At 39.2% G+C, this 15,316-nt stretch overlaps 1 protein-coding gene across 1 annotated transcript in view; it reads right to left on the reverse strand.

The window, feature by feature from the left end:
* Pcdh15 (protocadherin related 15) overlaps positions 1–15,316 on the reverse strand; it is an 864,688-nt gene that overhangs the window by 701,509 nt on the left and 147,863 nt on the right. The gene's annotated exons all lie outside the window — the stretch shown is intronic.

The raw sequence follows: 15,316 nt of genomic DNA on the forward strand, positions 1-15,316 counted from the left end.
GGCTGTTTTTTTTCTCTACAAGTTATCAGATACAAAACTCAGTGTGTGTGTATGTATTTGAGAGAGAGAGAAAGAGAGAGAGAGAGAGAGAGAGAGAGAGAGAGAGAGAGAGAGAGAGAGAGACATACATAGGGACACACAGACACACACAGAGAGAAGAGAGAGAGATTGAATGGTGTTGCATATGTTTAAATGGCATATTCACTTAGTTTTGTTATCAGTTGCTTATAGGTCCAGAAACTGATTCTATTTAAAATTTGAAATCCTTCAAATTTTACAGAAAGCTTAGAAATGATGGACCATGGTTTGATTTGTTGAACTAGATATTTTATTAGAATAAGCAATATGGATACCTGAGTAATATATTAGCCATACCCGAGTAATAAAGTGACATTCAGAAAAAAGTACGTATTTGTACAAATTCACATAGTATAGTTTGTTAAAAAATATAAGGGTGATGTTTTTCAGACTGCTATCATTTTGAAAAAAAAGGTAGAAATACTTTTTGAGTCAAATAAATGATTTGTTGATTATTTTATGTTAATTTCATTATTTCATATATTTTTAGTTATACGTATGTGCACATGAGTGCAGGGGCCAGAGATATCACATCTCCTGGAGCTGGAGTTACAAGCAGTTGTGAGATGCTTGAGTTGGGTGCTGGGAACCTCACTCATGCTCTCTCCATGAGTAGCACCTGCTCTTAACCACTGAGCTACTTCTCCACCCTCTGATTCAAATATTCAAAAACATAAAATTTGCTTCTTTGCCTTTGAAACAAAGCAGGTGAGATAATATTGTTAAGAGGTCAAATTTCCAGCATCCGTCCTGCACACTCTGTGCTTTTGATAGTTATTTCAGCGTCATGCTCCATCTCTCATTTATCATCAACATGTATGTAGGGCCCTCCATTTATACAGAACAAATTGTGCTCAATGCTCATTCGCACCGTATACCTAATTACAGCTTCAGTAGAATCGTGGCTTTTGAAAAAGAATATAAAAATGAGTTTAAACAGTTGGGTCCAGGTCAATTTGCAGATGCTAATGTGAAAGTAAAGTCACTCAAACTGAAGTGAGAAGAGATGCAGCCAGGTCATCACAGAGGTAGAAGGGTGTGTGGGGACTGAGCCTGTGTTTGGGGGCAGAAGAGGGTCTCCTGAAGGACATGTAGCACATTTAGTACAAGACACGGATGAGTTCTGTCATTGAAAGTACCATTGCCATTCAAGAAATTATTCCATGGGAGAAACTCAGCCAGGCAAGCTCCGACAAATAGTCTGCTTGTGAGCTCATAATACTTACTTGTGGAATGACCTGAATCTAAAGTGGAAGAGAGCTGTATCCTGACACATTGAGATGATGCTAAATTCTGATGCACAAGTCATTTCCCATAAGATATTTGGATTTTTATACACTTATTGCTCTACACAGTTTTTACTCACTACAGGAATACACAACAAATGTTCATCTGTGATCCATTGGAGTTTGATTTCCTCCTTAACTATCAATGGTGACAAGAATGGACTTCTAATTTCACACATTCACCATGGGAGAGGTGGTAGTTATACTTCATGATTAAAAACACGTTTTGGAGATAATTTTCTGTCACTGGGTTCAACATGAACTTGAACTCATCTTGGCTCTGCCTTCAAAGGGCTGGAATTGCAGTTGTATACCCAACTAGGTCCCAATTAAAAATGATTTATTAGCCTTCTATTTGTACCTTTGTAGAGCTTTAAACCAAAAAAGAAACCAAAATTGCCACACCTTCCAGCTATATATTTAATTAAAATACACAAACTTTATAATTTCTTAAAAATTTCAATACAAGATTTTTTTATTGACATTTTGAAAATTTCATACATTCTATGTTTATCATATTTAGGACTGCCATCTCCTCCGAGATCCAGCTCCCATGCTAAGCCCACCCAACTTTGACTTGAGTTCTCATAAATCCATTGAGTTCCATTACTGTTGCCCATATATTCTTCGGTGTGTACATTTACTAGAGGATGTAACCTACCAGAGGTCAAACCTTTAAAGGAAGCTCACTTTCCTTCTGCTGACAGGCTCCTCCATGAGGGCTGGTACACCATGACCTCCATGCTGGGATTTCATCTCGCTTGAGCCTGAGAAGGTCTTGTGCCTACTGTCATAGCCCCTGTTGCTATATTTGTACAACTGTGCTGTTGAGTCTAGAAAACAGATACCTTGTTGTCTTCGGCTCTGGGCCTTACAAACTTTCTTCTCCCTCTTTACTTTTAACCCTGACCTAGGGAGAAGAGTGTGTGACAAAGATGCGATTTTTTTTACAAGAGGGGATAAAAACTATATATATATACTTTGTTAGGGCATACTTTGTTAGGGCATCTAGAATATATTGGTAAATAATTTTTTAAAGCTTGCACATGTAGGATAACCTCTATATATACTAGGGAGTGACAGTAGTGGGAAGTGGAAGGAACTTGAGATACTGAATGGACAGAGACATAAACATTTTAGTTTTTAAGGAGGGACACTGACTAAATTAGTGATGTAAATTAAACTAATTGCAATTCTCCAAGGACCAAGGTGGTTATATCCTACACCAAAATATTTGACAATTTGCACTCCATTGATTTCTTCTGCATCACCCTTGACATGAAAACATTGCTACCTCTTCTAAAACCACAAATGAATCAGGAGAATAGGTCCTGATTTGTTTCTAGCAAAGATTCACAGATAGCAACAGAGAGAATCATAGTACGTATTTAGTATCAGTTTCAATATTTTATATGATGTGGAGCATATCCTAAAGTTTAATTCAATTAAAAATTAAATCAAATTAACCTAAAGACATTGTACCTCACTCCCAATATGATAAAGATTTTTCAAATACATTTCAATATCATGAAAATGAAATTAACCTACCTGACTTTCATCATGTAATTAAGGAATTAAGAAAATCACATAACTCTCCAGTTGATTGAGAAATTATGAAAATATATACCTGAATTTGATATCTACTGCTGGATCATTGAGCCTTTGACTCTATAAACCCAGTGGTGAATTGCATGCAAGGTTAGCATTCTGTGAGTACTGACATTGTAGATTGTGTCTACTTGTAGCATTTAAGTACACAGCCTAAGTAATCAACACCCAATCTATAAAATTTCTCTACTGTCCAACTGCTTCCTCCTCAAAGAAGCAAGACCTCAGGTGAATCTCAGGCGAATGCCTTCAACTCCAGTTGAGCTATTGTGGGAGGCATAGCAATCAGCAGAGGAACTGGGGAAGCAGAGCAAGAGTCCCAGACTGTGTGCGTCTCCTCCTGACCCTGATGGGATGAGGATAAAGGCGGGCCACAGCAGTCTTCCGAGATCAGATGCTGGCCTCCTTTGGGATTGTTTCCCCATGTTTATAAGCTTCTTACACTGATTAGGAAAGGAGCCTCAAATCTAAGTCAGACTCCTCCTTTAAGTCAGAATCCTCCTTTAAAAAGCACCCCATGCTCTCTCAGTGTGAGAAGGATCCTCTTGTCTGAATCTGGGTGCTTGACGTGTCAGAGAGAACTGTCAACTTCTATCTGTGAGTCACTGAGGCACCCCACCAGAACCATGGTGGCTCAATAGAGACTGATATTCATCATGTGTCCTGTAGAAGGATAGTAGAGGGTGTTAGCCCCAAGACTTGAGAGTCCTGGATCTTTCCTCTGTGCTCAGGCCGTGGCCCACTGTCACTTGCAGATTCAAAATTTTGGCCTAGTGAAGGCAGGAGACAAACACTAGTTTGACCAACAGGGAAATATTTCCATCACTTACTATCAAAATTTTCTGGAATAAATTGCCTAAAACATACTTAGAAAATAATTAACATTAAAAGGAATTAGTTTTCTCTCATCAGTCATGATTTCATAATGACATGTGTGAAAATCTTCATATAATTACTAATAACATTTACCAAATGTTCCTGGTGATACAATCTAATTTCAAAATTTTTAGTCATATTAGTAAATATTCTCCATCCAGTTGTTAGAATCATAGTCACACAGTCAACTGATGATGGTTCAATATAATGGGAGCAAGTTACTAAAAACTTCTTCTGTCAACTATAGCGTGGTAATTAGTTATGCCTTCTAACTTGGTACTGAGTGGCTAAACTTAATTCGCCTCAAATAGTTCATAATTTCATTAAACATAAAAGAGATGGATGTACATGTGGGTTTTTTGTTCACATATTTCAAGCAAATAAAACAGAATTACTTCGGACCAGATGGGCTGATGGTCTTGCCAAAGGAGGCAGTGAATTTCAGTCCAGGGTGTCCGTGCTGTTTTTGTTAGGGTTTCTATTGTGGTGATAAAGATTTATCAAAAGCATCTTGGGGAGGGCAAGGTTAATTTTCGCTTACAATTCAGGTAAACTGCATCACTGATGAAAGTTAGGGCAGGAACTCAAATCAGGAACCAGGAATCAGGAACTGAAGCAGAGCTGTGGATGAAGGGTGATTGCTGGCTTGTTCGCCATTGGGGTCCTTTCTTTGCTCTTTTACACAACTCAGGACCGCCTGTGTGGGTGAGGCACCATCCTAAACTCCCGTAGGCTGTCCACCCTGCCAATTAATAATCAAAGCAATACTCCACATATTTTCCACAGGCCAATTGTGTAGAGCATGCCTCAGTTACAGTTTCCTCTTCACAGGTTTGTCTACACTAGGGTTGAGCTGACAAAAACCACCCAACACACAGTGAAAGCAGAACACCTTACCTATCATGGTTACCTTCTGCTTTGGATGTATAAGGTCTCTGAATATCTGTGCTTTGTCTAATGTGTCTAGATATTTATTATCAGAATAACAAGGAGAGATCATGGGTTTGAAGACCCTACACATGTGAGTGTGATGCATTTTCCACTGAGTAAGTGATGTTGGGAATGTTGCTCCATTTCCTTAAGTTACAGCTTCGTTTGTTCATTTGAGAAACTTGCATTGAATACACACACACACACACACACACACACACACACACGCACACACACACAAACGTGGTCCAGCCAAGAAATGTTACTTTTATCTCTTATCAGTCTTACCTGGGCAGATATCTGAGTATTTATTGCTGTTCACTTATTTAAATGAAAAAGAAGCAGAGTGTATTTCACCAAAAGCTTGGTGGGTGGTAAGAATAAGATGGAAGGAGAGTGAAAGCAAGTGACATCACCAGAGTACAATGAATATGGCAGTAAGTCTTGTGTGGGAAGTCATTCCATCACATACACACACAGACAGACACACAAACCAAAATCCATAAACCAACCAACCAAACAAACAAACAAAAAAATCACAGAACCATGGCTCCTTTGAGAGTGGAATGCCAGTCATGATGAGTGTTAAGAGCAAAGCCCTACTCAATGTTTATATTGTGGGTTGAAACTAGTTTGTGTGTGTTCTCCGATTTACAAATGGGCACCGAATCCCCATCCATTCCAACTCCCCACGTTTATGAGCTGGAACAGAAGCTTTGTTACCCCTTATAGTATTTGCCAATAGAGGTTGAGTTTGTCATTGTGACTGCAAAAATAAAATAAGAAAAATAGAAACAGGACAAAATGTAGGTGTTGAACAAAATCATTTCTACATAAACCTTGGGATCAGGACTCAAGGCCATTTGCAACAGTTATTTAAACAGAGTTAACAAGCCAGAAGACTGAGTGGAGTATCCCACATCACCAATAACACAGCAGTTGTCTAGCCAGGGTGCACAGTGGTAACACCAGGCTATTTACTCTCATTGTGTTCTACCTCATGCAACATCGCCACTACTACAGCACCTGAAACAGCTACCTTTTTGGAGAAAATGTGTAGCCTGGTTCTTATTATAACATTGTTCTCCTTCTTTTAACAAGACATCAAGGTCCTCAGTATATTGCCTTTATTGAATTCAATATATGTCAAGGAAGTAATTTCACACTTGAAAATTAAAGATAAAAGCGAAGTGGAACCAGAGAGCATTGCCCCTTGGGCTTTGTATCTCTTCTTTTAATTTGAGATTTGAAAATTACTGCATGTTTGTCTTTGAATCATATCCAATGTTATTATATTTTAAAATATATTAATTTAAAATTTTAAATCTAAATCTTAGGGTTTAGAAAAAGCAAGAGAAGTATCCTCCGTCCGTTAATGTAAGTATGAACCATTAAAAAATAGATCCATCAGAATTTCATATCTATCTACAAAAAACAGAAAGAAAAGTATAACTCATTACAACTTCAATATTCATATCACAAACTGATATTGATTTTCATGAATTATAAATATATGCTATTCCTCATTTAATCTAGCCTAAGTTCAATGGTATGATGATATGACATATCTCAGGCTGAAAAAAATCTATATAATAAGATCAAATATAAATTTATTTGTCCTTGACTCTATGATACTTCTATGGAAAAGTGTGATGAGAGAAAGATGAAGAAACAAGCTAGGCATGGTTGTTCATGCCTGTAACTCCAGCAGTCTAGAGGCTGAGGCAGGAGGATAATTGCAACGTCAAAGTCAGTCTGTGCTACAAAGTGAGGAACTTCCTCAAAAACAAAGTAAAATGAGAAAGGTCTCTAACCTTCCCCTGACTTCAGTGTAGACTATGACACTAGAGCCCTTGATGTGAGCTCCACTGAAGATGAAACCCAACCAATAGATACATGCAGAATATTTTCTTTTGCTTCTCTCTGCACTTTATTGTCTCAGTTCAGCAAACGCACTTTCAGCCTTAACCATTTTCTATATCCTGTTTTAGACATTGTGGTTCATTAGGACGTCTGTGAGGAAGCCAGATATGAAAGCACAGACCTATAATCCTCCTACACTGAAGAGACTGGGGTAGTAGGCTCACACATTTGAGGCTAACTGACATTAATATGACTTCCAAGATGTCCTGGCCTACAGAATGAAATTCTTTCTCAAAACAAATAAACAGCATATAAAAAGAGGATAAAGTGGGAGAAATGAGAGCCATGTTCTGAAATTGGTTTTTATAACAATTATAATCTATTCCATTTTATAATGACCACAATCTGTTACATTTTCTATCATTATACTATAAAGCAGAAATTAGAATCCATCCTTCACAATCTTAAGAGAAATCCAGCATATTGGGTATTGAAAACAGCCCAATAATCAAATAAACTGCAGGGAAACTAGCTGCCAATTGCAGGTCTTGTCATTAATGGTATTACATAGTTTCTGGTCTGACTCTCTGTTACTAGTAAAACACTGGCCAGCATCAACTTGGCAGGAGAGGTACTTATTTTAGCTTAAAGTTACAGAGGACCATCGAGGGAGGCCAGGCAGAATTTCAAGGCAGAAACTGAAGAAGCAGAGATCTGGAGGTACACTGAGTTTACAAGCATGTTCTATCAAGCCCAGCACTCAATTGTACTTCCTTTATCTTTTCTCTTGGTCAAAGTTATAAAATAATATCCTCAAATGGATGCCAGTTTAACCCTTTCTTTTTTATTAATTTTAAAATTTGTTTTCTATCCCAACCACAGTTTCCCCCTCCTTCTCTCTTCCTGTTCCCTCCCATCATTTCTTTTCTACCCACCCCATCCACTCCTTCTTACTAGCATACAGAAAGGGTCCCATGGGCATCAACAAAGCATGGCATCCTAAGTTAAGGAAGGACCAAGCTCTTCCCCTCTGCGTCAAGGCTGAACAAGGCATGGCATCATAGCAGATAGGTTCCAAAAAGTCAGTTCATGCACTAGGGACAGGTCCTGATCTCACTGCTAGAGGCCCCACTAATAGACCAAGCTACACAACTGTCATCCACATGCAGAAGACCTGACAGAAACGCAGAGAAATGAAAGAGATATCTTGAAAGAGGGGGCCATTATAAGGTTAGGCAGTTTTAATACTTTGAATGCTATTGTTGTATTTTATCATCATAAACACATATAACCATAATTGTATTTCTCTTTACTGAAATCCACAGTGTTAGTTAATGCGATGAATTCATTTGAGAAATTATGGGTTTAGCTGATAGAGTTCCGAAGCACTCTATGAAGTATATGAAATCCCACACTGATACATTTTTCATGTTTCTTTTCATTTCTCATGCAAGGAGTTAATTAGTTGACCTCTTGACCATTTTGTAGCGCGCTGCAATAACTCAGATCATGCTATATTCCTCTTGCAAACTGTAAGAAATGTCAAATCCTAGGACAGTACCAGGATGTGAGAAGACAGGCTTTTCAAAAAACTAGGTCATGAGAGCATCTTGTTCTAATCCTCAGAACACCCGACAGACTTGGCTTTTAAAAATGAAAACAGGGTTCCTGTGTCTCCTATGGGAAAGAGCTAAACGGAATCCTCAATTTGTACGAAATTAGACTTCTGACACTAGACTGCACGCCTGTGCTGGGTGCAAACTTTGCTCCCTTTTAACATTACATTTGAAAATAATAAATGCCTCTAATACAGCAGATTAACTGATTTACTTTCTAAATATGCCCAGATTTGCTTTCTAAATATATTCAGATTACATTAAGTCGGTTAATCTCATTGATCCCCACGTCTGATAACACTGTAACACACAAACTTTTACACAGAAGGAGGTTGCACACAGGGGCCAAACCCTGTCACTCCAAGGTCAAACCCAAGCTTCCTTCTAGTATTAAGCCACAAAGGACTTAAAACCCTTATAAACAGGAGAGAGAAATCAAAGCTTTGTAGCTCTGGGATTTCTCAGGCAGCAAAGAGAATCCAGGGTCAGAGCAGTAATTAAATCATGCAAGGTTACTTGGATCACTGGGACTCTGCAATATGGGCACACAAGAGGGCAGGTGTCTGTTCCACCTGCATTTTCTTTTCAGATATAGCCCTGTCTTAAAGGGGACAGCAATTGATTAGATTCTTGTAGTATCCTTCTTATCTTAGTAAAAATTCAACAACAACAACAACAAAACCCATACATTTCTGTTCTGAATAAAGGCATTCTCTGAGCTTAAACTTAAGGGCATTAATTTACAGAAGCCCACACAGGCACATACCAGGTATGTTGCGGGAGGTCCTTCTGCCCCTCCAACCAATAGCTGCTGTGATACCAGCCCATTGGGGCATGGTCTCTCTCCCTTTAAAAAAGCGGCTATTTCCTCTGCTCGCTCTCTTCACTTCCTGCTCCGCCGGAGACTAGACTCCCTTCCTGGTTGTGCAGATGGCTGTTGTCGGGGACGGTGATCTGTAAGTTTTCCCCTTTAAATAAATATCACCCTATTAATCATAACTCCAAACTGGTGTGGCCTTGTTCGTGACTTACGCCTTCATCTGGCGCCCGAACGTTTGGCTTTACCCAGTTAACATTATTTCCCTTCTCAGATCTTTGATGGGGTTGAAGACTATATAAATGTAGTTACTTTTTTCTCACGACTTGGCCAAGTTATTTATTATACAAGACCTAAGCTAGTTAGAATAGGATATTTGTACTTATTGTATATAATTTCATAGTAGGTTTAGAACTCTCTTACTTAAACAAAAGGGGGAGGTGTTGCGGGAGGTCCTTCTGCCCCTCCAACCAATAGCTGCTGTGATACCAGCCCATTGGGGCGTGGTCTCTCTCCCTTTAAAAAAGCGGCTATTTCCTCTGCTCGCTCTCTTCACTTCCTGCTCCGCTGGAGACTAGACTCCCTTCCTGGTTGTGCAGATGGCTGTTGTCGGGGACGGTGATCTGTAAGTTTTCCCCTTTAAATAAATAACACCCTATTAATCATAACTCCAAACTGGTGTGGCCTTGTTCGTGACTTACGCCTTCACAGGTAAAAATAAAAATAGAGAATTTCAGATTTCTGCATTTGTTTGAGAATTCTGTGACATGATGCATACAGAATACGTAGCCTACTTTTCATATCTTTAATTATCAGAGGCAATACCTCTCCAGCATTTCCTTGTCAGTTTATTTAGAAATTACCTCAGAACAGACCTGGAAAGGGTACAAAACATTTCTTTTTGGTATCACAAAAGATTATTAAGCATATTGCTTTGCAAAGTTAAGGAATGTTGATTTATAAAGATAAGGCGTGCCCTTGGGTATAGGATGGCTTATAGCAAGCTCTTAGTGATCATTGATTCTATGTGGAGTCTTATGCGACCAGACTTGTTGAGAAAAAGTCACAAGCCCATAATCAGCTCTGTCCAGGAAGCCACAGACTCTAGCTCCTATTATCAAAAAGCCTATAGTAAGTAAAACCCTCTTCTTTTCACGAGGCTCGCTGGTCCTAACGTGCAGGTACTAGACCTAATAAAGTAGTCTTCCCAGAGCCTGGTGCGCCTTCTGCAAATTGGAAGTAAGCAATAAAAGTGAATGTGGCTGCCACGGAAGGGCCACACACCTTAGTGGCTCTGCGGGGTGTCATGTAACCTCTCATATTCTTCCTCTGACAAGTGTGCCAGCACTCTCCATTCTGGCAAAAGTCACCAGGAAAAGAGGACAGGGGTGATTCTTTTCTATGGCAGGGCATTGCAGGGCTTGGGCTGCAATACTGTAATTCAAATGTATGCTTTCTCTTGGGAAAAATGGATGCTATTACCAAGCATGAAAGCTTTGATAATAGAACTTGAGGATAATGAATGTATAACACATCATGTATATTATAGGCATGTTTCCAGCAGAGGAAGCTCTGAGTTTTACCAAACAAAACTTACATGCCTTTCTTATTTTCTTTTGGTCTCAAGAATATATTGAGAAAAACACAAACAGCCGAGCAACCATCTCAAAATATGAATCTCTTCAGACACGGCATTTTCACTTTTGTTATTGCCCAAACAATGAGTTGTGGCGGGACAAACACGTCTGTTTCTGCTTCATTCTGTTTCTGGATTTCCCACCTTGACTGTTGCCCTTTGAACCACTGCACACTGACTATGGTTACAGTTCTTGCTGTTATCGTGAGGGTCTTGAGAACGTCGTTTCTGTAGCGATTCCGTTGTTTGAGAGTCTGCACCTCTATTTCCATCTCACTCCCACTCCATCTTCATTTCCTTTGGCGTTGAGACAGAGTGTTGGTAGGTAGCCCAGACTGGACTCAAACTCACCATGTCCCTTCCTCATTCTCCCGGAGGCTGGGAACATTAGCACATGCCATCATGACAATTTGATTTGCCCATATAAACGCCTCTTGTCGAGTTTTCCCAGTAAAAGCATGAGGTCATGTTCAGGCTTAGGGAATCAGAGCTTCAGATCCTCTCTGGAGGACTTGATGGGAGTTTTATGAAGGGAAAGAAGCTGACCAAAGGCTCATTAGGGTTTCCAAAGCTGCATGAATGTCACCAACACCTGCTTCTGCAAAGTCTCCCCTTTCACAGGTGGGGGCATTTACGTCTTTGTAAGTCACAGCTATGCCGACAAAGACCAGAACAAGTTGAGTTATGAATGATGTTGATGGTTCTTATTTTAAAGCACCATAGTCTCCATTTAATAGCCTGCATTGTTAGGGGAAATATATATTTCTTGCCCCCATCATTGAATATAATAAATTAGTATCTCATCAACCTGAGTGCATGAAATGCCACCTTTGAAAGGTTAACAATGATGCTCAGGAGTGACAGAGTGGCTGCTCTCCTTCCACGTGCAGTGTGTTTATCAGTATCAATCTACCTCACTGCCATTTCCATGGGTATTTATCTGATTCTCCCCGTTTTACAAGATTTCCTTGCTAATACCTGTCATAACACCTTACACTGATTTTATCTTCAGTTCTCAGATCAAGGCGAAAATAAATAGGTTTTAATTAAATATTTGTTGAACACAGACAAGAATGAACAAACAAATCTTAAGTAAGTGGCAGTGAACAAGGATCCTTGGCATCTGCCTGTCAGTAATGTGATGAGGTCAGACATCCTCAGCCTCCGCAGTCTAGTTTGGCTAGGGCAGGCCAGTACACGCCGTTTCTCTTAAAACCTGAGTAAGAGCTGTTAGGTAGCTCAGAGCTCAGTAAAAGCACAATAGGTGTGTGCAATTAGAACCGTTAACAAACACTGACACAGTACACCTGCATTTGTACCGATTCTTCCAAATTCCGTTTTGTATTCTAGTTCTTCTGGCGGATCCATTCTGCAGCTAGTCCCTCAGTTCAAATAGCACCATAGGCATGCAATTTTCACAGTAGGACCTTGCTTCTCATGACCATTGTTTCCGAAGTAAGAGAAATCTTCAACACAGAGCACAATGAAGCTTCTCCCAGATGGGTGTCAGTTAAGAGTAAATTTTGCTAGAAACGAAAAGCTTCCCATACCCTTACTAACTCAAAGGAATTTGACTAGTGATTATAAATGAACAGCAAGGGATGGGGGAGGTATGTAGATTAATAAGTAATATAAGATACTGAGTACCTCTCAGAGATAACTCCTTTCCTTTGAAAGAAAGGTACAAAGCTCAAGATTCTCCCCAGAACTGCTGTGTAAGCAAATGTAGGTGGAACCACAAGAACCCGTATCAAGGATTTGTCAGGATATATTTATTCACAGATACATAGCAAGGTAAATAGTTGCTGTGATTCTCCATTCTTCCCAGTGGTGAGTGGAACGAGCAGTCTGATCTGCAACCAACATACAAGAGAGCAAGCAATTGCCCCTTCTCCCCTTTAAAGAAGTCATGTGGGCAGGCATGAAGCACCACCTCTATGGGGTCACATAGCCCAAGGTCATGGGCAAAACGAATACCAATTACATGCTAGTTGTAATTCAGGTTCAGTACTGCAAGGAGAGAAAATGAAACACAAACATCTGTGTGTTTCCCTGGCTTCACCAGTACCACGAGGCTGGAGCCAGAGAGTTCTTCTGAGCAAAGAACTACAGCAGCCAAAAGGGAAAATGTGACAGCTTTTCTCCTCCCTATTCATTCACGCAACTGTGTCAATTAAAGTTTGCCGACTGATGAGAGAAAGCCAGTGACAAACGGCTACAGAAATTAGAGAAGATGTATTGGGAATACAATATGAGAAGCACATGACTAACCTCAGACTTCAGGGAACCTCATGCTTCTCACCACTCCCTGAAATACCCCTAGTTTTCTCTGTTTGGCTCAATGAATTTTCTTTTTAAAAATTGATGATTACAGAATAAATGTGATCTACAGAAAGAGTATGGAAAACATTAAACACGAGAGTGAACAATTGAGTCTAAAGAAGAGAGAACTATTAAAATTCGAATTAGAGAAAAAGAAATCCTCTAAAAGCCGTAGCTGTGGGAAAGTGAGATGAAGCCAGGTGGAGACTCCATAGCCAGTGCAGACGAGATGACCCGGTGTTCAGAAATTAGACATACCGTGACTTCCCTTGACCACCGAAGGCTGAGGGGAGTGTCTTCAGGAAAGAATAATTTCAGACAAATGGACTCTTCATGTTTTCATAAGCTTTATGGTGAGTGTAAAGAATAAATTTAGTCATAAATGACAGCAGTCCTGAAATGATTCTGACTTGGAAAAAAATTTATTGCTGGATATAAACAGGTTTCTAGGACACAGGTGTATGAGCTAAAATAAAATAAAGAAAAGAAAGTGTGCATACCACAAAGTCATGCCATTTTTAATATGTTAAAACGAGATATGAAAAGTCAAGGGAGATTTTTAATTTGTCATATTTTGCCAGCTTGCATTCTGTGAAGTGCACATTGGCTTTAACTATGACCAACCTATTTTCATCATTATTAGTATGGTTTCCATTAGTGTAGAAGGTGGGTTGGTGTGCGATATAATGATTCTAGGTTTTAATAACATTAATTCCACTTCATTTTTTCTTGGATCTGTTGAACTCCTTTGTCTCTGTGTCCTTGTACAGTGAGGACTCTGCCGAGCCCCAATATTTAAAGGAATTTTAGCCTGACAAATTTGAACAGTATAACACAAATGTTAACTTAGTTAGACTTGACATTGCTTTGGGCTAGAATCTGAGAAAAAAGACTGCAATTGATGAGAAACTGGGTGTGCATCTCCACATCGCCCCATCTTTGGTAAGAGTTTTAATTACAAATACCAGAAATTAATGAGCAATATTAGAGGGGTGGAAAGTAATGCTGCCTACAGCCATATCAAATGGAACCCTGAAAAGATTAGATAGCCCATGTCCAAGGCCTGCTTACTGTAGGACTTTGCATGATCTTCTTTTCATGAGCACAGTTCAAAGCACATGTGAACAGGGCATTTCAGTGCACACCTGTGAACCCAGGTCTTGTGAATCTGATGAAGGAGGACTACAAGAAAACCAGCTTGGGCTACGCATCAGTTCAGGCTATGCTTTGAAAGAGAAATGAAACCAAATAATATAAATTTTAAAAGGTTTCTGAACACGTGAAGCATTCCCCAGCAGCTTCAAAAAGTGAATATAACTCTGAGTGACATGAACATTGAGGGTCTAATGGAATTAACTCTAGGCCACGAGTCACCCATCCCAATAGCACTTAGCACAGGAGACTGTACAGACATAAAAGGAAGTCTTGCTTCTTCCTGAAGGTGTGTTAGTGATGAAATACTTCTAGGACACTGACATGAGTTGAGTATAGATATCAACTTTCTAAAACATTTTAATCTGTACCTTTGCTGTAAAGGAGCTAGTCAAAGATACTGGCTTTTAAACCCAAAGTTCACAATTGATGTTAAAATGATTTAGGAAAACCATCTGGTAAAATGGAAGAGATTCATGTAATCTAATTCATGTAACAGTAATGCTTTAGCTGTTGACGCTGATGTCACGGTTTAAAAATATTTGTCAGTTAATACCTGCTGGAAAAGGGAAAAATCGGTCTTCTCCAATGGAGTGTCCAGAAGTATATAAACTATACTTTAGGGAAGCCCTATGCCCAGCAGTAGCGTCAGCAAATTAAGGGACTCCACGTATGTATATGTGTGTTGTTATTTTTTCATTGTTGTTGTCTAAGAGAGGATGAGAGAACATGAACTTGGGAGAGTAGAAAGATAGGAAGGATAAAAGGGTCTGGGAGGCATTGGGGGGCAGAAAATAATATGATCTTGATAGAAATATATTTTATGAAAAACTTTAACTAAAAGATAATTTAAAAGTACTTGTCAAAAGGGAAGTTATATCCTTTTCATAGTCATATAGCATGACCTGTAGAATAATATCAACATGAGTAGTGAGAATTTCACAAAGCCCCACTTTTGTATATGAAAAAGTGGTTGTTGAGAAAGTGAGATCTGTCTTTTACAGGGATGAGCCTACTGATACGTTATCATATCCCAAATGGTCAACCCTAAGCAAGTAAACATATGAGCAACACTAGATAGATAAATTACTATATATTCTATATTACACATAATCTACATCCATATTTGTTG

Source organism: Alexandromys fortis, unplaced genomic scaffold (assembly GCF_014885135.2).
Source record: "Alexandromys fortis isolate MF-2015 unplaced genomic scaffold, M_Fortis_MF-2015_v1.1 scaffold_9, whole genome shotgun sequence".
NCBI lineage: Eukaryota > Metazoa > Chordata > Mammalia > Rodentia > Cricetidae > Alexandromys > Alexandromys fortis.